We start from the raw sequence: 25,014 nt of genomic DNA, 5'->3' as shown, positions 1-25,014 counted from the left end.
AACTAGAAATGAAATGAGATTTTTTTTTCTTACTGCTTTTTTCAGTATAGAAACAAATGGTCTAAACTGAGCTGGAAAATGCTTTTTATCTGGAAAAAAAAATGTTGCAGCATCTACTAATTCCATATTCTCAGCTTCTAATTATCTTCCTGTATGCCATGGTCTAGTTCTCAAGGACAGCCAGTGAGATGAGTGATACCTTATATTGCCCAGGTAATTTCCTTGCTCAGTGGCCAAGGGTTTTCTCGTATGGGAGCGTTCAAGATCTTTTCCCTTTGATCATTTCTGCTGCAAAATGAGACTGATTACAGCCGGGATAACAGCCTGGGCTTTGTTGGGAAGTGTGATATAATGGGCCTTCTCAGGAGTTTCTATGCAAACACTTTTCCCCTGCCTCCCACTGTTGCATATACACTACCTTGCAAACAATGAAACGCTTAAGTGACATGCTCTGGTTTATTTAAATAATTTTTATGTCTGCTCAGGATTTGGTTTGGTTAAGTCCTGCCTTGGAGTCTTGAAGTTTGCTTTCAAATGGTGTCTGACTTACAGCTCTGTAGTACTGGCAGTATCATACACGTGTGCTTTTGCTGAAACTTTTCACTGAAAGACCCAGAAAGCAATGCATAACTTCCAAAAACCTCAGATGGCCCCATTTTTCCAGCAGAGGTACAGCACTTGTGCTGGATTCGTAAGGAGAGTACAAGGAGAGGGAGAAAATGTGCCTACCACTTGTGCTGGGGAGAGAATTAGGAAAATACTTGATGGCTGGGCCACTGATCCCTTCTGCTTCCTATAAACGCGCTGTGGCTACAGCTATGATAAAAGGGAAATTCCTAGGTATCCTTGACGCTGTTCCATTGCTCTCAGTAACGCTGGAAAAGTCAGTCGACTGCTGGGCTTGATTGCGCCCAGGGCACACAAGGAATGCCAGCAGCTGCTATGCATTATCCTCCGGCTGCTCCCAGTGGCCGTGGGGCTGTGCTTACACCCAGCCAGGCAAGGAGGCTTCCCGGGGGCTGGTCCCACCACGGCCATCCCGGTTTGTCCCCGTTCCCCTTGGAGCTGGTGTGGAGCCCGGGGGATGCTCTACGAGCATGAATGCAAGAGGCAGCAGCCTTGTGTGACATCTTGGTGTCTCCCCACCTGAGGGAGAGGGATGGAAGGAAAACCTCACAACATGAGAGGCAAAATTAGCTGGGTTGTTCAGGTGCTGCCACTGCATTTCCTATGGCATGGCAGGAGGGTGGCCAGCACAGGCAGTACAGTCCCTAAGTGTGTCTGCTCCCCTTTGGGGTAGGTTTGGCTGCTGGGCTCCTCAGTAAGGCCCCAGAGCATCACCCTTTGGGGTCTGGGAGCTGTCAGGGGAGGGAAAGAGATGCTCTGTTTGCAAGGGTAATCCTTCTGATCCTCTGGAAAGGTAATCCTCTAGTCCTCCAGCGTCATTTATATGGAGGCACCGTCTCGTGAGCCTGCTGTCTTTCGGGCTCTGTCCTCGTGCTTGAGTTCAGCTAGCCGGGCTCACAATGAATCAAGCCAGAGGCAGCTTATTTTTTCCCAGGTCTGTTTACTGATGCTATCACTTTCTTTTAGCAACAGTATCTCAGTTTCTGCTGCGGCACTTGCATGATCCTGAAGCCGGTGAGCACTGTCTGTCAGCTCCCCAGGCAAAGGTCAGTAGCTGCATAGTGGCCTCTGGATTCTTCGGATACCAGCCCTTGTCATGTGGGGAGGCATTAACCTTTGGCCCTAAGTAAGCGTCCTCATATCTCACCTCATTTAGTCTGGCTGGCTATTTGATCCTGCCCGATATAATAATCTTCCCTTTGGCATCCTGCAAATCCAAGCCCTGTCTTGAGGATTTCCAGTATGCCATCCACCTGATGCTGGTGGAAAATACTTCGTGCATTGCGCCCAGCTCTGAATAAGCCCTCGGAGAAGGAGCTGCAGGAGAAGATGTGGCCGTGCCTCACAGACCCTCCTGCTGACAGAGGCCAGGGGCTGGGGGAGCAGTGGTAGCTTCTTCCCTCTCAGGTCTCTTTATCAAAAAGAGTGATAGCCACAGTGGGAAGAAGTTCATGCCTATATCAAGTGGCTAAAGTGTTTTTTTTTTTTTGGGTGGGGTTGTGGTTTTTGTTGTTTTGTTTTGCTTTGTTTTGCTTTGCTCCTAATTCATTGCAGGTGACTCACCGAGAGGACCATGTCTCCACTTGAGTCATTTATTCCAAATCAGGCTCTTGGGACAAGCATGAGATCTTAACATCAGATAAGCAGCATCATCAGATCTTAACATGTTCCCCCAACCTGAGGTTTTCCTTGCCTCCTCTTCATACAGAGCTGGGTCTGGGGCTCCCCGCTCCTCTGTGCAGCACTACTCTTCCAGCCATCTTCTTGGTTTATCTTACAGGTAACCTAACACGTTTCTCTTGGGTCCACCTTAGGGCTGCACGTTAGGTCTTTTCAGTTCAGCTCTGACGAGCTATCATCTTACTTCCTTGCGATGAACAAACAGATGTTTTCTGTGTTACCTGCTTTAAGAGTCTCGCTGGCATGTTGCTTCTTTCCTTGCCTCCAGCAACAAGCAGACATGTCTGACTAATTGCAGCAGAGCCACACAGGCACCTTTGTTGCAACTGGGGCAGCGTGCTAAAATGAACAAATTTTTTCCATGGCATAACACCTGGCAAATGGTGTTGAGATAAAATAACAGGGTATAAGCACTTGTAGGCTTTTCCCCCTGTCTTGTACTGTTCAAAAGGGTGAAAGCAAGGCAGGTTTGGAGATGAGGCTGCCAAAGTGTCCAGTCCCCATTTATCACAGCACTTCCAGCTTCAGGTCCCTATGGTGGCAGCTCTTCCCATGAAGTACATCTCACCTGGGCCAGAGCCAACATCAGGAGGAGGAAACGGTTAGTTTGGAAAGAGACCCCTGCAGGTAAAGCCTGACAGCCTGCTGGTTTCTTTGCTTGCAGGTATTTCCTGTGAATGCCTTAGAAATAAGCAGCATTGAAGGCTTTGCTGGTGCCTCTTGCTAGTGGGAAAAAACAGGGAATTTAGAAGAGTAGGCTTCTAGGCAGCCCACAGATGCATTTCAGTCTACCTGTGTGCTTTTTAAAGTGTGCCAGAGTGCTGTGAAAGACCAGAGAATATCGGTTTTGTGTGGGCTAGCCTTTTCCTGGAGCTGGCATGCTGGAATAACTCTCATGTGCTGAAGCAGCCCATCTAGGCAGCTGAGGAAGAGCGTCCCTGTGTGTTATGAATTTTATCGTGTCTGGCTGGACTTACAGCTGTGTTCATCTTCTCATTCCATGTTTATTACCAAGGTGCCGCTCGCTGACCACAAGGGTTTGTCCTCTCAGTACTCTCTCAGCTGAGAACAACCATTCCTTTTGTCTGCTTTTCAGTACAGGTAAAAACCAAACCAAAGCCATACCCACCCTTTAGTCATTTTCTGCTTTTCCCGTGTTGCCATTCAATTTTTGATGTTCACACGTACATTGGAAAATTGGGAAATCTCCTGGTACGTTGTGTAACATGCTTATCATATTCTGCCAAGCACTGCCAGCCTATCGCTAGTCTTACAGACTACCTTGCTCATTTGAACCTCATTGTCAGGTTTATTCAAGCTTAGGCTTGAGTTATCTGCCTTTTATTGAAGGTCTGTCCTTTCTCTCTACCACTTTCCCATGCCTCGTGCTATCTTGTGCGGGGAGGCAGCACACCGCTCTGTGCTCGAAAGCCTCCTCTCTCCGAGGACTTGTGCAGCATCTCTGCAAATCGAGTGGTAGCCGTCCAATTTCAGATTAGGAAATGGAGGCAGACAAGCAATTCCTCGTTTGCGTAAGAGTAGAAAAGCGGGGGGAGGAAAAGCTGGGGATCGAACCCAGAGGAGCTCGTGGACTGCCTGTCATAACAAGAAAGGGGAGCTTGCAGCAACTTCTTTTTTCTGAGAAGATCTATTAAATCTTCTGTAATTACTTTAGTAAACATTAATAGGCGGGGAAATAAAGGACAAAATGTTCTTTTCTGGATCCCACAAGTTACTTAGTGTCTGTCATAGCCATAATGGATTAACAGTGGCCCTAGGGTAGGACCGTATCATTAAAATTTTATTAAGCGTTTTAAAACCAATTAAAGAAACATTGCCAAATTAAGCTTTTTAAAATTTTGCAAAGTAATTTTCTTCTGTTGTTGGCAAAGCACCTTTGAAGTGTTTGATCCTGAAACTTTTAATCGTTTCGAAAAAAGTAGCTACGTAAGCTCTTCTGATGCTGGCCCTGTACGCTGATAGCTATTCAAGTCATGCACATGCTGTTGTAGGAAGGCAACAAAAATTTTCTAAAATGGAAAATTATTTTTCCTAGCACCTTTAATGTATAGGTGTATTTTAAATCTTACTCGTAGTCTCATTAAGTGACATTTTAGACAGGAAGTTTTGGGTTCTCTTTCCACTTCGATGATGTGTCTTTCAGATAGTCCTTCCTGAAAACTATTAAGTCTCCAAACTGAGAATTGAGACAGTACCTTTGTCTAAATAGTCTAATTAAATAGTCTGTATGTCTGATTTCCACTGAGGTGGCACGAAAAGTCAAGCTAACATTTCAGGTATATTATTCTGCTTATTGTAGACATGGGTGTAAAATGCTTTTTTTTCTTCCATGCAGAGCATCAGCCTGGATTTGCAATGGAGAAGCAGCTCTGTGAAATGAAAAGGCTCTGTGGGGCTCAGTGTTTAAGGCAGAAAGGAGACAAGTGATGTAGATACAGTCACAGTTGGCTTTTATGGGTAACAGTATACTTGCAACAATATGAGAAATATGTATAGGAACTACAGGAAAACATTGATGCTGGGTCATAGGATTTGCTTTGAGTTGTATGCAGCTCGGGGAAAGAGGCAGACTGGGACTAAGAGGCTGGAGGCTGCCAGAGCCTTGGGCTCACCCCCTCTTCCCAAGTCACAAACCTGTCCCTTGGGCTACAAACCTGGAAATAAAGTGAGCACCCCTGAGGTTACAGTGTCTGCTCAGTGTGGAATAAGACTGGTAAGGTGTGGCTTTTAGGACTAGATGTCTTCATTGTGATGATTTCTTTCATGTCTTGATTTTGAAACAGAAATTGCTTTTGTTGGGATCAAGTGAAATGGACTGTGTGTGTGCTCTTTTTGCTGTCCCTTGTCTCTCTGGGAATTGGCTGGTTTCATCCACCCTTAACCCCCTGCCTGTGCTTATTCCTTGTCAGATCCATCCATGTCTCTTTACTTCTAAACAGTTTTTTAGTGGTTATTGAGATTAAAACTGCAGGATCCTTGCTGTTTAAGAAGAAGCCCATCAGGGCACCTCTTGGGCTGCTTCAAAGCATCCTTTGAAGGAGAGAAGCAGATCCTTGGCACCTGGAGCCCCTTGGATGTGGTCCACCTACTGGTGGGGCTGACACGTGCCTGGGGGATGCCACAAGGCTGGACTGAGAGCCTTGGGATGCCCAGCTGGCACCCAACAGGACCATTTCTTTGGCTCCCTTCAGTATAAATCCTTGTTACCGTAGCACTTCATCTGGTGTGGCGAACACGCATGGTTTTTCTCTCATCTTTTCCCCGAGGAGGGTGGGGGGAGCCTGGTGTGGGCAGTGCAGTGTTTCTGCTTTGCTCTGGTTATTTTAGAAACAAACCTAAAAACATATGTTCGTTTCAGTTCGTTTATGTGACAGAAGCAAGGCTGAAGAGATAGGCCTGGAAAATGGGAGCTGAAACCCCCCTCAGAGCCACGCCGTGCTCAGGGATCCTGTTACACGGAGTTTACTGCAGGCTGGTGTTTAAATTTCACTACAGCCTGCCCAACCATTGTATTTTTAAAGGTCCCTTTCTTTAAAAAATCTCTTATTTTTGTCTCCTCCTTTCTTCACTTTGTCCTGTTTTTCCCTTCTGGACAATCTCATTTTTGGAAATACACTCTGTTCTGCAGAAATCTTCATATATATACTAAAGAAACACATTTGTACAAATATCGATAGTCCAATTTTTCATCTTATCTAGATTCTTGTTGCGTTGCATGCTGTTCCCTTGCTCCACAATTCTTACCTACATTTCCACGACTCTGAAGGCAGCCTGTGTCCCTGAAATAGGTATGTGTTAATAAGGCAACAAGGGGGATTGGTAGGAAATGGCAATGGAAAATTTTCTTGTGAAAAAGTCAGAATTTACACGTCTGGTTTTCATTCCTCATCAGAGCAAAAGGAGAGTCTGATGGATGTTGGTAGGAAGAAAGCTGGGGAGGTTCCAGCAGATAACGCCCTGACTGGTGGGGACAGAGGTGAAGGGACAACTGGTTTCGAGTCACAGCTTGGGCTGCCCCCAGATGCAGAGCTGACCTCCGCCTCTGTGAGCTTGCCTGCTGTGCCAGTCTTTAAAGAGCTGGAAAGGGGTTTTTGTTACTGTGGTTGAGCTATTGAAATGTGATTATGGTGGCCAGGGAAGCTCTAGGTTAGCCATCATGGTGTGAAAAAGCTGAGATTTTTGATGAGTACTCCTTCTTGCTCTTCTTCCTAGTGACATTGGTGGGAGTTCAGCTGTAAATTTCAGTGGGAGCAGGATCCAATGTCTAAACCACGATGAGTCCCTCTGGTAACTGCAGACTGAAAACCATCTCCTCAGCCACTTCTGAAATGTCTGTATGTAAGTAAAAATGATCACAGTCCTGTTTGTTTCTCAGCAAATGTATTTGCCAATAAACTTTCCTAGATTTTATTTCTTAAAAATTTTAATTAAATAAGAGGTCAGTTCTATTTGTGAACAAAGCCGTCTGAATGCAATGTTAACAGAAAGCATCAGGGACTTTTACAGTTTTTCCCTGTGGCTGAGTGCTGCTGCAATTGCTTTTTAGAAAACTCAGTGCATATGATTCTTTTTTTATTAGAAAGTAAACAGAAAACACATGCCAAGTAGCCGCTTCAAAAGGTCGTTGCTGCAATAACAGTGCTAGAGCTGCGCAGAAGTCTCCTTATGAAATGGAAAAGCAGACAAGTTGCTTTCAGGTCTTTTGGTACAAAACTGCAGCTCCAGCCAGCTTAGTGAAAGGTTTATGAACCTTCTGGAGAGCCTCTGCTGCGTGTAATGAACCTACACGGATGTTTTGCTACTCCTCTGAAACTGTGTGAAACCCAAGAGTTTGAGGATTCAAACCAAGAAGAAAAGAAGGGAAGAAGCACTCCTAGGGTGGGAAATCCTGGGCAAACACCTGCAGAAATCATGGGTGGCGCTAGCAGGAAGGCTGTGTGGGGGGATGGCCATCTCCCCAGCTTTTGGTGAGGATATCCTACTTGCTCTGTGGCCGAAGTCAGTACGTTGACGTCATTTACCCAAACCAGAGTTGTACCAGGAGCCCCCTGTGACATGGTGCGAGGTGCCAGCTCTGTGCATGGGGCAGGCTGCGTGGGCTTGGCAGCCGCTGCAGGGGGATTCTCTCTTTTGGGTGTCCCTAGGGGTTTTGCCTTGGCAATGCTGATGTTAGCCTGGGCTAACATCCTGCTTTTCAGGCAGGACCCGTAGCTGGGGTACGGTCGTCTAAGGTAGCGTGGATATCTCTCTGCCTGGAGTGTTTTGCATCCCACGCCCTGTGCCTGCTCCGCTTTTTGCATAGCGTGGCTTGTGCAGGATATCATCTTACTAGAACAACGCTTCTGAGATGCTGCTGTAACTGGAGATGCCCTGACCTTCCAGTCACACGCTAGCTCTTTCTTGTGCCAAAACAAAAAGGTAAGAAAATAGAAACTAAAAGTATAGAGCAATCACTGGGTATATGTTTGCTTTGCTGATCCTGAGCCTGTAAATAATCTGGTTCACCAGCAATGTTTCTGTTTGGGGTTTCTGCCTCATTGCTGCTTGGTAACTGGCTTTGAAGATGCTTGGTGGTTTTCTTTGCTTTTTCAAGGGAGGGAGAAGGAAGATAAGAGTGGGTTGACTGCAGCTGTCAGAGGCCAATGGGGCAGGAGGCAGAGCTCGCTCTCCATGTGTGCTGAGGGAGGCAGCGTGGTGACCAGGAAGGGCTGACAGCAAGCACGGGAGAGGAGGGAAGCACAAAAAATAGCATGCATTCACATGGCCAGGTTTTCCCTGGGCTGGCCTGCAGCACTCTGTTCCCAAAGCCCATCCTTAGGCAAGGCTGCTTGTCCAGGTGTGTGTGAGAAGAGCTGCACCCTTTTACTTAAAGCTGTGCGTTTGAACACGTTTCCAGTGAACTAGTGCAAGTGCCTGTCCTCTTATTTCATTAGGATACTGACTTAATTATTTTTTCCCCCCAAATAATTGGCTTGTGAGTTATTTTAGCTCAGAGATAAATTAAGAGCAGACTGAGATTAATACACGGTTTTCACACCTCCTCACACACGTTTGTGATATGCTATTTAAACTTATAGAAAACTCCGTGTGAACAAAGCTTGGGAAACCATGGTTCCTTTTCAGAAAGGTGAAGAGGAACTGGTTTCCCTTGTACCATTGAGGCTTTTGTGGACTTCTTGCAAAGCGATCCCCAGGAAGTCTCAGCTGTGACTCACAGTTCCCAGGCTCCTTCCCATGATATCAGCATTGCAGTCTCCTCTAGCGGCTCCCAAGCTTTTTGCTTGCAACCTCTTGGAGAACAAATGCACACTTCTCTGTTGAAAGAGGCAAGGATGAGGGCATGGAAATTTCTGAAGTTTGCAGTTTAATTTCAGTGTTCAAATTTTAGAGGTGTATTTTGTGAAATGGGTAGGAGGCTGTCGAGGCCAAATGGAAATCACTGGAACGGCTTGTATGGGAGGGTGGCTTCTTGCATGCAGCAGCATATGAGGAGCCTTTGTGACAGTCCTACAGCTCTTCTGGAGCTGTCTGCTGGAGAGATGCTGCTTTTGTAACTGCCTTTTGGGCACAAGAGAGCTTATTTCTGTGAGAAGCAGAGCCCTTTTCTTGCCCACTGAGTCTTTAAACCAAGCAGCATGAACCCTAAGCGATGCAGCATGACTTCCAGGTTCCGTGATACGCATGGGTGATTTTGCCAGCATTGTTCATATGAAGTGGCCAGAGAAGCGGGGGAACTTCGCATGCAGCAGTTCCCCTCTGAATTGTCCCACGAGTGCTGTCCCACTGGACCACCCCGATGCAGAATACAGCAGCCGTTCATTAACGCAGAACAGAGATCCGGGGCTGGCCATAGGAAGCAAAAGCCCTAAAGCACACTGCAGTATCCTTGTTCTCCCTTCACAAAGCTGCTCTGTGTTAAACTATGGTATCGACCCACACTGGCGCACAAATGCCTTTCGTCAGGGGTTTGCACGCTGTGTTATACGAGGCTTCAGTTAAAAAACAAACAGCCAGAACCTGTGGTGATTTACTGTTTAATGGTATCGGAAGTGAGTTTTGATTGGGGAAGAAATGGGAGGACCATGCCCCGTTGCAGTGCCAGAGGGAGCAGGGTGCTCGGGTGCCACGGTTGTCTCATGGTGGCTGCAGAGGAGATGGGGTATTCCAAAATCTTGGTCTGACATGGCTCTCCCAGAATGCAGCCCACAGATCCTTATATGTTTAATAAGGTGCTAAAGCAGAACTCGAAATGTTCATTCACAGTCTCCTGTTCTGGATCATTTCATTGACCATCTGGTGTTGATTTTTTTTTTTTTTTCTTAAAGATGCTTTGCATCCTGTGTATTACTTTCTGTTTACCCTTTGGGCCCCAGCCTGGCAGAGTGCCTGGGAATGTGCCTGATGTTCTGTCCCTTCCCAGCTCAGCAAAACACCGAAAAGAGTGCGTAATGATAAGCTGTCATCTTCCCTCTCCCACTTCATCCTACCACCTGCTAGGGGAGCCTTTGGGTGGAGGCTGAGAGAAGAATGGGAGAGTTTGCACAAACAGCATTTTTCTTCCCAGGGAGGTTTTTAGCGCTTGTTTTTGCGGCTCACTCAGATTTGCATGCTTGAATACTGATAGCAGCTGGGCATTGAAGTGGTAGGAGAGAGAATTGTTCAATGGGAAAAAAAAGTCCATTCATGGGTCCAGGAAGAGTTACACTTTGACACTGAGAGCTGAAAGACTTTCCATCTGAACCTCCTTTTCCCCCACATGTTAGTGCCACTGCTAAAACGCAGTCATGTTTTGCACTGTGATGATTCAGTTTGTTTGCTTAGCTGGAGGAAAAGGGAAAACTCTCCCCTTTCTGTAGTGACCAGCGTGAAAGGGCACATTTAAACCTGAGGAAGAGCTGGCAGCTGCAGAGGAAATCTGCTGGAAGGCAAAACCCAGGGAACTGCAGTGAGGGGACACTGGAGGTTTTTAGTATGCTTGTGTATGCATGCATGGGAAAAAGAGAGCGGTAAGAAGGACACGATGCCCACCACGTTCAGTTGGAAAGGAAAAGCAGAGCCGGCCGTCGTGACAGGCAGACTCGGGAGCAGGTTTTAATCTCTTGAAGGACCTGGTGTCAGTTGCTGTGGGTGGACATTTGTCCCGTGGGCACCCACTGCCAGTGCTGGGTGTCCATCAGGGCCACCTCCAAGCCACAGAGCAGTGTGCTTCTGTCCCACTGCGGCGTCCCCTCGGTTCTGCCTGCAGAGGTACCTCGGGAGGGCATGCGCCTGGGCTTACTCCTCCGCTCTGAGCAGGCTCTGCTGTGCTGGCACAGCACTCCTGCATAAGCTATTAAATCAACTTAGCTGTTTTTAGTTTGTTTAAATGGCCTTTTACAGTGCTGTGAGTACATTGTTCTTTAACCAAATCTTTTCATTGCGCTTATCTGGATGTCTTTAGTTTTGTCACACTGATGAAGTTCTTACTCGATTTATTTAGTCAGCATGCATGTTGCCTAACAGTATGTTGTCCTCTGCTCTGGGATCCTCTTTGGTTCAGGTGGTACCACAGCTTTTCTAGGAAGAAAGCCAGGATTTCTCTGGTCATCGGGGTGCATTCGCATTTGCTTGCTGCTTCCCTTATCTCTGTTTATATTACACTGCCATCCATGGCACTCCTGCACCTGTCCTGTGTTTGTGTGGTGCCCAAAGCATGACACCTCTGTAGCTTGTGGTTTGTGTGGGGGATGAAAAGCCCCACAGAGAAAGGCTGGAGATTGTTATAAAGATCTCAGTGGTGCATTTTGTTCTCCTAAATGAAATTCCTGCCACAGGTCTTCCTATGCGCTGAAGCATAGGAATCCATCTGAAAGTGCCTTCACTCCCTGTGTGTTTATTTTCAAAGTCCTTCAGGTTTTGTTTGTCTATTTTGTCGTGTCCAATTTCTTATCTGATGCCTTCTGGTTACCTTTCTAACTCAGAGACAAAGTCCAAAGACAGATTGGCATCTACTTACGGAGGGTGGGATTGGCAGAGGAATGGATTAGCTCTGCCCCCTTTTTGATCTGAATATTGTCCTCATAAAACAACCCCAGCTGAGGTCTGAAAGAGTTGCATCTCCTGCAACTACTATTGTCACAGTCCCCACACGGAATATATGCCACCTTAAATTAAGGGACAAGACTGCTACCCCATGGAGCTGTGGCATCAGGGGTGATAGGGCCGTGAGGCATATTTAGTAGGAGAATTGACTGCTGGCAAATGTCCCTCAGGGCCGCTTTCAAGGACGCCCAAGGATCAAGGTCCCACGTCATGCCCAGGCACTCCGCCATACTGCTTCATCATCCCTACTGCTGGAAAGCAGGCCTTCAAGCTTCACATGGATCTTCCTGTCATTTAAAGACTATTACTTCTTACCCTGGCCCCCCAAAATAATTGTGTATGCTTTCTGTGTGCTCTGCCTGCTTTAACATTGAGTGTTTGTATTTCAGAGAGCACACAGAAGCAAAGAAAATTAACTCAGACCTCAGAAGGTGACTTGCAAGCCTTTCTGGCTGAGCAGGGCTTGGCTGGAAGACAGAAAACTCTGCTTATACCATACCAGTATGGTCTTAAAGCACCTCAGGGTGTTCTGGCTGCTGGTATTTAATGAGTGGCAGTGCATGGACACTGCAAAAGGAATACGAGAAGATGTGTTACAAAGCAGTTGTTCCCTTATAACACGCTTGTGATCTGCCATGTGGCTGGAGCAAGGCCCAGCAGTGACTGAGACCTCGTTCAGGTGAGGGTGAGCGACCTTGAGTGCGTAAAAGAGAGAATGTGAAATATGTGAGCACAGCAAGATAGCAGACAATCTCGAATTAATGGCTGTGTCCAGGTAAGTAGCATGGTGAGTTATTTACAATATCCCCTGTTGGTAGAGAGATAACTGCAGTAATGTTAATGAGGGGGGACAATAAATAGTGAGGAGGCTAATGGTGGTTGCTTTAACTGGAGACCAGACCAAAATCCTCTCCAGGGCCATTTAGTTGGCTCTCCTGACACTCTACTTGTGCAGAAATTACCTCAGCTGTCAACTGCTTCTTCCATTCCTGCTGTAAGTGACCAAGGTGATGGTGGCGATGTCACTCTAGTGGTCCATGATGTAAGGTGCAAGTGAGTTTCAGTCTCGAGAGACAAATGCACCTCCCAAACAGGCACGTCTCCTCAAACACCTTTTCAGGTGTCTGAACAGCCCTCTTCAAGAGGCTGTGCAACTGCAGTTTTTTCCATGTTTTACCAAAGCGGCAGGAAAAGTAGTGCTTTCCGACAGCATTCCACAGCCTTTGCTTTGATTTTGGAGAATTCATTTCAAAAAAATGTCTAGTGAGCTGAATAAAGCTGAATTAGCAAATCACAGATACCCAGAAGGAACAGTGTCCTGTTTATAAGGAAAGAGTGCGGTTACTGTGGTCAGACAGCCGGGCCACAGGCCAGGTCATGCCTCCTAAGCATATTTTATCTCGCCTCATGTCACGGGCAGGATGTGGGAGATGTATGAGTCTCTCCTCTGAAAGGTGAGGGTGATTCACAGAGAGTGCAGGCTGGCGTTACTCCTGTACCGGCTGCTTTGCCTTACACCAGCTTCTTCATGAAGGTATCGGAGGAAATCACCTCAGTGGCGTTCCCCAGGCAGTCGGGGTGGCCAAGGCAGGCTGCGACCAGGCCTGAATGAACCCCTTCTTCTCAGCCAGGTGCTACTACTTAAGGTATGTATCTGCTGGGTGAGCTGGGGTGTGACTGTCATCCTTAAACCACTTGTGGAGCTACCGTGAGCTGGAAACCACCGGGCTGGAGGCAGGGGCCCTGAGCGTCCTTGTTGCGCTGCTCACCCGTGCTGACCTGCCCTCGCTGCTGATGCTACGTGCAGACGGGAAGAGGCTCCCTGGGCTGCAGAAGCAGCTCTGCTCCGCCGGCCGGAGCTAAGGGGACGTCTAGTGGTGGTATTTCAAGATCCATATCTCCTCGTAACTACAGGGATCTGGTTTTTCCGCTGTTGCTACAGCTTCCTCCAGAGTGATTTTGTGGAGGGCACAAGTGAGATTAGAAGTGCCTTGTGTCATGTTTCCCTTGAAAAAGAAACCCACCAAATTCATTTACGGGATGCAGGTGAACTCCAGCTTTCAGTCTGTGCGGGGATCCCTCTGTGACAGCAGGAGGACTTCCAGCTGCAGAAATGGTGTAACTGGTACAAAACTGATGCTGTCGTCCTGACTTGGCCTGATAGGCTGTGTATGGCCTCTGTCTTTCTGCACTGAGACCCCAGATCTTAGGAGTGATTTGAGCTCCACAGAATATGTAAGACATTTTTGGCTCTGGCAGCGCTGTGAGACCCCACTGCACAGCACAGGCACTCTCAGACTGGCTGCTGGTTTCTCAGTGCTATGCACTGATTTCCGTGGTCACATATCACCTCCCCTCAGGCAGTCGTTGGGGCCTTATCATGGGGTAAAGCTGAAAGAGACAGCACCATATCCCCCTTTTCCACACACTTACATGCTGCTGAGACTATAGCAAATGTATGTAGCTGCATGTATCAGTGCAACACGATACAATAAATAAATAGTGAAGGAAGATTAAGGGGGGATTGTTAATATTATCCTATTTTCTTTTTGGATTTACAAAGATTAAATATTTTGCAGTTGGTGGTAGGTTTGCTCTGAGGGAACGAGCTGGCAGAAAGATTCCTTTCTAGCAAAATGATCTTTGGGGCTGTGCCAATAACTGGTGGAGAAACTCAGGTGCAGCTCCCAAGCGATGCTGCTGAAGACCATTGCAACAGGTAGACACGTTAATGTACTGCTGAACCACCTCCTCTTTCTCCCCAGTCCAAGAAATGCATCGTGTTTCCTCAATGCAAAGGAACTAATTACTTATTTTTCAGGCTAATAAACCAAATGCAATGTATACACGCCCCCCGATGTGTTCTGGAATTGCTGCTGCTGCAGTCACAGTAGGGGAGGATTTCACTGCTGCTTTTGCTGTGTTTTTCTTGTGGCACATTATTTAGACAAAGCTGTCTCTTGTTTCTCTCTCTCTCGCTCTCTTTTTTTTTTTTTTTTGGGCAGAGGGAAAGTTCTGCTCTAGTTTGTTGGACAGTTTTCTTTTCTAAACCCCCTGAACTGATTAATTTCCTTGAATGTCTCTTTCCTATTTCTCAATAATTCTTTCTCTTTTTCTTCTTTCCTTTTTTTTTTTTTTTTTTCTTTTTCCCCTTCCTTGAATGAGGAAACCTCCTCAAAACCAGTGACCAGCAGAAAGACCTTGGGTAATAATCCTTCACCCTTGTCCATCTTCTTTATTTAGCCCAGACTTTTCTCTGACTTTCTGGCTTGTACATGCCTGAGGCCAGTCATTACCTTGATTACAGAACAGCCTTCTATGATGTAATTGCTCTGGTGCGGAGCGGGGAGCACAGGCAGAGCTCAGACACCTACCTTTCCTTCAGACAAGCTTATGAAAGCTTGTCTTGTGCTTGAGGCTGGCTAAAATTCCCCGCATGATGTACTGAAGTGGTTCCTTTACTGTGGATTCACACTGATTTTTTTTTTCCAATTTAATTTCTTCCTTCTCACCTCCCACATTTTTCCAATGTGTAATTTTAGATTTTTTAAAAAGTTCATGTTTTTATTTAATTCTTCCCTGTTCTTCCTTGCTTTCATACACTTAATATTTTGCCAAGAAATGTACTAAAGTATGTGAAGAGCAGATTTGTGGGTGGGGGTACTATTCCCCCCCTTGCCCCAAGACTCTCCCTGCCCTTGCTGCACAAGTGTATGTTATTTTAACTTCATTACTACCTGAAAAAAAATGCGGTTTTAAAGTCACAGGATTTTATTTTACTTTTTGGTGTGCTGTGACTTCTCTAAGGCGTGAGGTACTACTGAAGGGCTCTGTCATGGGAAAAGATAGCAAATGCCTATTTCTTTGTATCAGCGAGTTCTGCAAGGATGACTTCCCATGGTAATATCCCCTCTTATGGCTTCACCTCACTCTTTAACACCAGCTACTGCTACTTTGGGGTGCGCTGCAAACAGCAAACCCCTGGAGGACAGGAGAGTCCCTCTCGTTTGGAAGAAAGCTTCCATGTCCTAGCTATCCTTACAGAGAGTACCTCATTGCTTTCATGAGGGGTTTTGTCCCATGCTGCTTTGTGACGCACTGGAAATTAATCTGAATTTCCCACTTTCTTTTTGCAGTGTGTCACTGTTTTCCACCCATCTCACCGACCAGATTAGATTTGCGGGTGCAGGGTCTAAGCGAGGGTGGTGTGTGTATGCGTGATGTAAATCTTATTCCTTCCTCGTGAGATGTCCGTGCAGGAAGCGTGTATTCCGCACGGGTGTACTGGTGTGCAAGGGATGCTCAGAAGCCCCCCGGCTCCCGGCTGCTCCTCCAGTGGAGCAACAGTGCCAGCTGCTGGCTGCTGCCCCTGGCCGGCCGGCCTGCCGGGGGGCTCGAACGGGCTTCCCTGGGAGGGCACCCTGCTGGTGGTTTGGGTACTCATCCGTGGCTTCTCCCTTTGGTAGTTAGTCCCTGTTTCCGTACCAAAATAACATCCTCATGCGGTCAGGTAAGCCCATACTGGTTGCTTTCTTTGGGATGTTTCGCACTGTTGTTGTTCCAACAGGTTTTTTTGTGTTGTTTTCGAGCCCCTTTCCTCCAACTGTCTCTGCTGTGGGCAGTGGAGGGGCCATGGAAGATGTCATGTGCTTTCTGGGATGATTTTTTAATTAGTTTATGGCAGCAGCAGTACAAATTCTCATTTGTACTACGGTCACTGTCCGCTCTGGCAAGGCAGTGGCTTATGTGTTTTTGTGCAGGGCACCGCACTGTGGTTTTGGTCAGAAAAAAAAGGAAGAAAGTGGAGGGGGCAAAGAAGAGAATGTACCAACACTTATGAACATATGTTTCATTTCATTAAAATTCCAGTGAAATGCTTCAATAGAATATATATATATATATATATTTAAAGAGAATATTGGTTGGAAAAGACAAGTCTGTTTCCTTAAGAGTTTTCCACAGAAAAGTGTTCTCCTTTCTCATTTGACCCATAATCCTTTGTCTTGCCCTGTCTCTTTCCCTTTCCAGCCCACAGTCATTTTCTAGTGGTCGTGGTGTTTGCAAAAGATGCTGGTGGGGAGAAATGAATGGGAAGTAAGAGACTGGAGAAGGGAGAAAAAAAAAAGGGGGGGGGGGAAGTAAGAAGAGCGAGAGCCTTGCAGGGAAAGGGGAGAGGAGGTGAATGGGTGAAGCAAGTAACCTAGGAGGATGATTGAGGGAAGTTTGCTGGAAAAAATAAAAAGGGGGGGGATGGATGGGAGGAGAGAAGCAGCCAAACAAGCTGAAAGCGAATTTGATGAATCAGGGTTTCTGTGGTTTTCTTGTATCTCCCAAAGTACCATTCTTAACTCCCTCCCAGCCACAAATTTTCTTCCTAATTATTTTGGAACAGGGCATAAGAGGAAAACAAATAAATCAGCTATTCTTAAATACATGCGGCGAGTCCAGGCTGAGGCGCAGGTGGACTGCGGCCATGCGAGGTCTCTGCATTGAGGTCAGAGAGCTTTGGCCACCCAGCAGGCTTAGCACTGCTTCCAGCCCTCTGTTACTCATTTACTCGGGTGCCTTATTTCTCTACTGCCTTCACAGGGAAATCTAAGCCAGCCGGTTCAGAACTGAAAAAAATAAAAAAATAAAAATAATTGATACTACCTGGAAAGGCAAATCTCCTTCAGTGAAATTGAAACCTAAGATTTTTGGGAAGGTTTCGTCAGGTGAAGCTTATAAGCCCTATGACAACAGCAAGTCAGCAGAGAAGTTGCATGCACGTGTAGCACTGCTCGTACTGTGGGTCCTGAGGCTGTCAGGTGCTTTGGTAGATGTCAGGAGCAGGAAATCTGAGCAATTAGGGAATAATCTCAGTCAAGTTCTCAAATCAGTGATTTCCTGATTCCCAGCAGTGCTGGGAATGGTTCAAGAGTGAAATTTAGGTACTGCCTAACATCTCAGAAAGCACAAGGCAAATAAACAGAAAAAGAGTTTTTAATTCTAGGCTCCCCTAACTAAATAGAAAACTGCTACTGCCCTGAGCTAAAAAGTTAAAGGAGAGTTTGGGTTTCTTGTTTTTTTTTTTGTTTTGTTTTGTTTATTTGTTTTTGGTTTTTAACTAATGCTTTTGAAAATTATTGTAAATTATTGTAATTGTGACTGTAACAATAGCTCTAGGCAGAGAAAGAAGCAGATCCAAGCACTCCAAGCAAATCAGAATGGTAACTACTTTACAGTAACACCTGTGAGTGCCGCTCAGCTGACTGCTCTCACAACTCTTTTTTAACTAATTTTTGTGAGAGGGGAAGAAGGGGGACATTAGTTTTGCTCGTTAAGATGGTTTTCTACCAAAAGAAATGTGTGCCAGACCTGGCACAAGGAACTGTGTAGAGGAGAGCGAAATGTAACCATACACTTCCAGTGACAGCAAGCTGTTAGGCTGACCTTAGCCACACCATGTAACTTCGCCACAGTGTTTGGGAGGTAGACAACATGCAAGCATGTTCATATAGGAGGGTAGATTTAATTTAATGGGCCAGCTACACTGAGCTGGCATTTTGCACATAGCAAGAACAAAGCTCTAAACTAAGAAATGTTATTGTGATACTTGCATTTTCAGTTTGGATATCACGTGGCACTCAGTTGGATTCCTTCTTTGCATGTTCACTGCTTGAATCACCTAATTGCTGTGTTTTATTTTAAATTTCAGAGTAAGAAGTTTTTATTTAGCATTATAACCTCATTTCACAAAGGATTTCTTTTATAAGAGTTTTGTCGTTTATGTTGCTTATTATGAGTCTTTCGAGGTCTGCAATTTTAATGTTTTATTTGTATCAGCTTTGGCTGAACCTATAAAATAACTGTTAAAATCTGATCATAAAAAAAAAAATCACAGATTTGGTAAACAGCAGGAACTTATTTGAGTCAGTAAAGGCAAGTCTGGAAGCCTGAGGAAGGGGTGCCAGAAGTGGCTGGAAAGGCACCAGACAAAGCACAGGAACAATGGGACACGCAGGAGAACGGGATGTCCCCTTCAGGTGAGCTGTTCCACTAAAAGAACCCCCATAACAAACTTTCTAAGGTTATCAAAAGTAAAATAAAGCACATGCTCTGAAGGAAAGAGAGATTAGGACTGTTTTTTCCTATTAACTTGCCATTGGTACTCAGTGCTGCTGTGCAGCTTCCACCTGGAGACTTGCAGAAATCTTATGAAGCTCCTCGGGAGCTGATGAGTGGTTAAAAGACCAGTCTCAAGTTTCTGTTTGAACACATGTAGCATTTTCTTTCCCAATAAAACATCTACCTTACTAGTCTGGTTTGGACTCAGATGCCCTTGCACCATCCCTGTTTGCCCTGAACCACCCTTGCTTTCTTCCCAAAATCTCCAGGTTTCAATCTCTTCCTATGCACCAAGGGTCTGAACCTATCTCACACATCAGGAGCACACGCAGATGTGAGAAAAGGCATCTAACAAGGCATCACTTATGAAGAAGATTCTGTGAAATTGATTTCTTCAATACAACTGGTCTGTTTGTAATGACAGTGTTTTGACTATTACTGATATAAATAATTGAGCTGGATGTCATGTTAATATTTTTTATTTAATTGAACAAAATGAAAATCTGTCCAGGACATGTGGCTGAAATCTTGAAGATTTTGTTCTGAAAAAAAAAATAATAAATTTTTCTTGGTTTTCATTCAAACACTTTTGTTTTAGATAAAGCAATGTTTTTTAACCAATTGAAAATAATTTTTGGCAGCTCAACACAGGTAATTTAAAAAATCTATCTAGGAACATTTTTTAAAGTGAAAATTTACCATATCTCAGCCAGGAGAAGCATCAGTATTAGCAACAGTAATTCGTTCTCAAAGGTGAGATAAGAACAGAGCAATTGCAAGTGGGGTTCAGGTACCTTTGACCCAACTGAAGCTTTTTGGAGGAAGGGACACAGCAGGTGACATCTTCATTGACTGTTTAGGATGTAAACCATTGTACTCTAGGATCTGGGGGTTGTTATAGTCCTGGCTCTCCCTCTACCCCTTTTTCTTGCAGGGCTGCTTTCTGACTGTTCCAGTGGTGCAATCAGACAAGCAACAGCACTGGCAGTGGGGAAGGGAAAAGTGTACGAGCCCGTCTAACTCCAGGCAGCAGCTGCTGTGTGAGAAGGAATCCAGTTACGCAAACCTCAACAGAAGCCATGCCTTGTTGCTGTGGGAGAATGCTCTTGGTCATTCCTCATCCCTTTTTCCTATGGGATACTTGAAAACACAGGGTTTGTATACATGTTAGGTCTACACCACTTTGCCTACTTGTTTCAGTGTCCAGGTTAAGGTGTAGTCTGTAATGCTACTGGGGGAAAGGGAATACAGCTTTGAGAGATGTTCCTCCTTACGTACATCCTTTGAGGGTTTGGAGCAGACCAACTGGGAGTTCACAGACTCCTAAGGGATCCTCCCTGCACATGAAATTTCCATAACGTTATAGCTTTGATTGAAAATGTTCCAGGGTCAAACTGAACCAAGTGGAAAAGCCAGCAATCCCTCCATTTTAAGGAACATACCCTACTTAAAAGCTAGTCTCTGGCTGGAGTGAAGACGGACTGGATGACTTTGGTGTGCTCGAGGGCAGGACTGCCACCCAGAGGGACTCAGTCAGGTGGGAGAAGTACACCAACGTGGACCTTAAGAAATTCAGCCAGGACAGATGCGGGGTTCTGCACTTGGGGTGGATGAACCCTGGTGCTGTTAGAGGCTGGGGAGCAGTTCGGCAGGAAAGGCCTTGAATGTCTTGACTGGGGTGGGGGTGGGGGTGGGGGGGGGGCAGGGCAGTAGCCCTCAGAGGTACTGGAGTGGGGACAAGAGGCAGAGCAGCTTGGTCTGAGCTCAGACCTAAGCTTGCTTTAAGCAAGTGGTAGAACTAAGGAAATAACAGGTTTCCATCCCCAGTCTGCCCCCATCTTGCCATGAGAAGCCTCTGCCTCAGCTTTCCTGGTGCAATTGTTTATCTCACTAGTTTTAAACCCTGTCCTGCCAAGTGATTTGGGTTCCAAACCAGAAGAGCCCTGGTATAGCTGTGTTCTAGTTTATTTTACTTTCATGCAGGCGTGAGCTCCTCTAAAGCCATATAGTCCTCTGAGTAAAGGGAACAGGTTACATGCTTTTTTATCCATTACAGACCCTAGAAATAACCTGCCCCTTACTGTGAATATATATATCTTTTTCCTAACAGAGAAGCTGTCCTGAAAGACGAGCATGGAGGAGGCAGAGGACCTCTGCAGCCAGGTGAGATGTTCGGGAGGAGGCAGGTGCTGTTTCTCCATGTGACAGCAGCAGGGTGGCATACCGTCCGGGCAGGGAGGTGGCAGTCTGTCCCTGCAGGGACAGCTGTCCGTCCCTGCTGGGACAGCCGTCCCTGCCCCACGGGCTGCAGCGGGAGCACCCTGTGCGCGGCGGCGGTGACGGGAGCCGCGGTGCCACTAGGTGTCCCTTGTCACCCGAGTGAAGTACGTGGCTCGTCCCCGTGGCTTCTTTTTCCTCTTTTCACTTAATTCTTCAGGGAAACAGACTCCCTTGTAGAAAGGTGTTTGTTCTGAAGAGGTATTTCTTCCAGGGGCAACCCAAATTTCACCGCTGGTAGTGCTCAGAAATGCCGGGTAGCTCAGCTGGACAACGCGGCGGTGGCTGACTTCTGCCAACCCCAATGCAGGCTTGGGCAGCGTGTGGGGGTCCTGGCAGCCCCCTGACAGAGCTGCTGGGGACGAGGGCACGTAGCTTTGGGGTTTCCTTGCACCCTCGTGGTGACTCGGACCTTTGGGGTGGGTTCCTATTGAAATTGACACCCATCGGGTACCCAGCCTTGCGGGGACAGCAGAAGGCACATGCCAGGCTCCTTGGGGAGGTCCCCAGGGCCATCTCCCTCCTCACTGGTGTGGCCATAGCCCCAAAAGCTTGGTGCCTCCCTGCAGGGAGGGGAAGGGGCTGTGGGGAGAGGCAGCAGCCCCTGGGGGAGGTGGGCTGGTGTGGGTATATGGCACGAAGCACGGAGAGCTCTGCAAAGCTCTTGGCGGCAGTGCCTAAGGGAAACCTTCCTAGCCTGCTCCTTCCTGGCCTCCCCAAACCTCTCCTTACATTTCCCAGCCCCAGCAATAGAACTGTGCTGGTCTCTCCTGCAGTCCTTTAAGAGTTAATTCCTCCCTGTGCCGTAGACGTGTGGCCATGTTTTCACTGGAGCGGAAGCTGCGCTTCCATATGTCCCTAGCTCCCACAGCTGACACCTCGGCACGGACATCTGCGCCGCTTGGCAAGCCCGTGCCCTTGCAAGGATTCACCTGAGCTTGTGTGGGGCAACTCCTCTCTGCCCCTGTCCCCCGCGATGCCCCGTGTACCTCGTGCTGGTGCTGCACACCTAGGCAGATGCACGTGTCCCCACACTGCCCTGGAAGCATCAATGCGGGATTATCTGCCGGGATGGTGTTTAGTGCATTATAAGTATTTCTTGAATGTGGGTAAGAACTGATGGACTGTAATCTGTTTCTTAGGATGTGCTGCTGCAGTGTGCAATTGCACAAACCAAGCTGTTGTGTATTCAGAGTCGCATCTGCCTGTCCAAATGACCAAAATGAAGTATTTGCTGCTTTCTACTTTATTTAAGCCTACAGGAGCCAGTAATGCTCATCCTCCTCATGCACCAAGGTATCCACATGTGCCACTCGCCAACCTGGAACTTCTTCACCAAGCAATGTCTGAGCAAATCTCCTAAAAACAGAGCAACTGCTCGCAGATTATTGTGATCATAATTTGGCTGACATAGCCTTTATTACTAAGAGTGATGCTGGAGATGGAAAACCCAGCTCGATTCTCAGATCCCTGCTGGAAAGTAATAAAATAAAGAGGAACAAAATCCATGAGTGTATTTGCTACCAAACCTTTGAAAAACACAAAAATGGAACCCTGCCAATACTATTGCTGGCAATTTTTCAGACCAGAGCCTCTCTCTGAGATAGCATTAGAATTGGAAGTGCATTTTATATCTATGACATTAGTATCACATTGTGTACAAACGGAGAGCTTACAATTATTTGACGTTTACTGGTTTGCATTGTAATTATTGTGTGCTGCTCTTATATCTTCAGTGTATTTTTAAGCACCTTCCAGTAACGTAATAATTAGAAAATAACTTCAGTTATTGTGAAAAATGTGTTTATTTTGCTAACTGAATGAATGGAAAAAGGAAGTGCTTCAGTGGAAGTGCCCCTATAAAAATGGAAGGTATTGCAGTTTTTCAGTGAGGTCTTTGTTGAGAACATCGGGTAAGGGAGGTTGGCTTTTACATAGTCTCCTTTGTCCATCTTTGTGCAATGGCAGAATTCGCAGCTAATTCTGATGGCAGAAGCTTCTCCTGTGGTGGTAGCTGAGGATGATATAATGTCATGTACAACCATAGGAAACTTCCCCAAGCCATAGCTAGGACTTTGAATAACAGAATGAGCCTTTGGTACTAAGAAACAAGCCCGCAGTACTAAGAATACAGAAAAAGCTATTAAAATTTTAAACGTAAAAAGGGCCACTTGATAAAATCAGTAGCAAATAAAAGAGGAATGCAAATGTAATTTAATTGATTGATTTCACTCTGTCTCTTTTTTCATGTTAATATATTTTTGTCTCTTAATTCATAACCACACGGTAATTAAAAATGTAAGAAAAACTAACTTTTTACCATGCTAATTAAACTGTATGTCACATAGGCATTTGGGGAGATTTTCCCATGCTTTCCAGCGTGAATGGAAGGAAAGAGCAGTGGTGCTCACTTTAAATTCGATTTTTCTCTAGTACCTTGCAAAAAGGCTTCATTGTATTTTGATTAATCCATGCTTGGTCCACCTCGGATGTTTCCATGGAAACAGATTTTTTTTTTTTTCTTGATGGCAACTGTTAGGCTCAGGAAGGTTCCTCTCTGCACAAAACCACTCCAGCTCCTAAAGAACTATACATTGGAAATTTAATATACATAAACAAAACTCCCAAATTCCTCCTCAGTATCATTGTCATCAGTGCTAATAGAGAACTGTTTTCTTAATGATACACAATGGTGCTCTTTCACTCCACAAGAAAATAGAACAACCTTATTATTCTTTCTACTGCAAGAGAGCACTTTTCTTGGTCCAGAAAAATATTAGCCTGCAAACCTTTCAAAATTAAATTTTAAGAGTTCTGATGTGTGAATATTATCTAGTTCTGGACATAAATCATTTGGCTTAATGGCTGTTAAAATTGAATTAAACTTGTCTTGTAGATTGGTAGTAATTTGAACAAATTATTCTTGTGTCATTTTTTTTTTTCGCAAAGAAAAAAACATTCTCTTAATGCATGCTCCTATGATATTTGGAATAGATTTTGAAAATCAACCAATAGAGGGAGCATTTGTGTGGTATTATTAATCTAACGAAGTGGTTGGAAACATGGCCATCATTTCTCATGGTGTATTTGGACAGCATACTTTTTGTCTAAAATTATTAGAATTCTTAACCATTCGTAAAAATAGAAAAGATTTTGGTTTGGGTTGTTTTAATTTTCAAAAAATCCAATCTTAACTTCTGCTGACAGTACAAGTAGCTATTTTAAACTGATGGTTGGGTTTATTGTCTGGAAAACTGGATGTTCTAGACCACAGAGAATTTATTGTTTTTGTTAAAAAGTAATTGTTGCTTAAAAATACCTAGAGGAAAACAATTTAAACACCTCTAATTGATATTTGAGTTCTTACTTTCATTACCTCTAGGAGTACTACTCAGACTTCAAGATCCCACCATATAAGATGCTGTAGAAATACAGAATGTAAATATGTTTGTTTGTTTATTGCAATGCCCTGGCACCAGTGATTGTAAAAGTCAGGGCAGAGATGACAGAAAAAGATTCCCTCCCCTTCCCCTTCCCCTTCCCCTTCCCCTTCCCCTTCCCCTTCCCCTTCCCCTTCCCCTTCCCCTTCCCCTTCCCCTTCCCCTTCCCCTTCCCCTTCCCCTTCCCCTTCCCCTTCCCCTTCCCCTTCCCCTTCCCCTTCTCTTCCCCTTTGTGACATGGAATATGCCAAATGGAAGATCATTTTGAGAGCAAAATACAGTTTTCAAACTTCCTCCAAGTACATACTATGAATAGAAACTATATATCACGCTAAGGAAAAAGGCAGGAACCTCAGTATGTCAGTATGTCTTTCCCATGTTCACTATTACAATCAGTTCATACAATAACACTTTTTTTTGCATCATGCTCTACTCTCATTTTCTTCTTAAGCTTTTGGAGCACTGTTACTTTTAGCTACTACAACTGTACTTTGTAGTCTTCTCTAATGGAGACACATCTCTAATCTTCTCTAATGTGGACACACAACTTGTGAAGGGAGGACTGCTTTTCAGAGCGGCTCTGCAGATTGCAGTGTTACCCCTTTGTATGACACAGGAGGCTGTGCAACACTTTAGGGTAGGACAGAACAGTGAAGTAACTGGGACCTCTAGGGCCTGCCTACAATTACTTGAATGAAACGTGATGAAGATGTGGGGCTGAACATCTCTCTTGGCTGGGAAATGTGACAATGCCCAAAGTGGCCATGCAGTCAGGATCTGG

General features: G+C 45.6%; 1 protein-coding gene across 6 annotated transcripts in view; it reads left to right on the top strand.

Annotated features, from left to right (window-relative positions):
* Nucleotides 1-24,323, top strand: part of LOC310905611 (protein mono-ADP-ribosyltransferase PARP12-like) — a 113,416-nt gene extending 89,093 nt beyond the window's left edge. For all 6 annotated transcript variants that reach the window (XM_083852133.1, XM_083852132.1, XM_083852131.1 and 3 more), the window contains 5 exons: nucleotides 6,541-6,666; nucleotides 19,451-19,670; nucleotides 19,904-20,053; nucleotides 20,627-20,679; nucleotides 21,936-24,323. The gene's annotated coding sequence lies outside the window, so the exon portion shown is untranslated. The remainder of the gene's footprint in view (nucleotides 1-6,540; nucleotides 6,667-19,450; nucleotides 19,671-19,903; nucleotides 20,054-20,626; nucleotides 20,680-21,935) is intronic.
* Nucleotides 24,324-25,014: the final 691 nt, after the last annotated feature.

This window comes from Anser anser (assembly GCF_964211835.1).
Source record: "Anser anser genome assembly, chromosome: 1".
NCBI lineage: Eukaryota > Metazoa > Chordata > Aves > Anseriformes > Anatidae > Anser > Anser anser.
Note: the sequence above shows the minus strand (reverse complement) of the source record. Positions and strands in the feature narration are given on the sequence as shown.